The sequence below is a fragment of the Vigna radiata genome, unplaced genomic scaffold, assembly GCF_000741045.1.
Source record: "Vigna radiata var. radiata cultivar VC1973A unplaced genomic scaffold, Vradiata_ver6 scaffold_73, whole genome shotgun sequence".
NCBI lineage: Eukaryota > Viridiplantae > Streptophyta > Magnoliopsida > Fabales > Fabaceae > Vigna > Vigna radiata.
The window spans coordinates 591,854-593,045 of NW_014542365.1; positions in this window are offsets into that span (position 1 = coordinate 591,854).

Here is a 1,192-nt window from a genome sequence, read left to right on the forward strand (position 1 = left end):
GCACACTTTTAAAACCTCCCTAGGGTGCGCCCAAGCGTTCTTCACAAACCCTAGCACTTTGCTTTCACTTTAAGGAGGAGAAGAGATGAAAGATCAAGAAGAAGGAGCTTAGAAGGGGTCAAAAAGGCACCAGAAGGAAGGAAAACCCGCAGCCCAAGCGACCAAGAGCGCAACTTAGGCGTCCAGAATCGACGTCCGCCACCTGGGCGGTTGACCTAGACGCCCGGGCGGTACTGCTTCGAAGCCTAGGCGTCCAAATTTGACGCCCAAGCCCAACGTGACTCTCAATTCATGCTTAGGCGAGCTCCTTGCGACGCTTGAGCGTGAATTCCTGTGAATCGGGCCCTGTTTCTACTCTGATTTGATTCTTTTGGACTGGGCCTCATTCTGGAGCACTTTTGACACTATTTAAAGGACCCTGGGGCTCTAGGTTTTGCATCCCTGGCACAAAAGAGCATAGCAATACACTATTAGCCAATTCTTAGTCTTCCATTTCTTTCTTTCTTCCATTATTCATAGAATTCCCCCCATGTCTATGGGGAACTAATTTCTATTTGTTATTGGGGAATGATGTAACCTTGTAAACTCTCATGTATTTGAATTGATTCTTAATTCCATATGCTTTTTCATGAATGGTTAGAGTAATTCATCTATTTTATTCTTGCTTATACAATAGCATTATCTGTGAGTTGCATGAGTGTCGAGAGGTTCCTTTCAATTCAGGTCCTTGTTGAATTACTCCTAAGGGTTATATTACACAGGGATGAGGGTATGAGTCTTAGTCGTCTTAATCTCTTGATTTGCACATCTTTTTACCAGGAATGTTAGGAATTGTATGAACTGGTAATTAGGGACATGCTTATTTACTGAGGGATCGGATTTAAGTGATTTAGTGAGGGACGTTAACATTAATGCATAAAGAAGAATTCTTATATACATGAGAGGGAACTTAGTGAAATCAAACCCCAACAGCATAATCATCTCATATAAATCAAACCTCCATTCAACTTTGTCCCAACAGCATAATCATCTCATATAAATCAAACCTCCATTCAACTTTGTGCTCCTTTGCCATTGATCACTTTTATTTTGTTTTTGCAATCAAAATCATTGATCTCTTTTATTTTAAGTCTTAATTAATCTTGTTTTCACACAATTGTTCAATGCCGAGAGTCCTCTCGGATACGATACT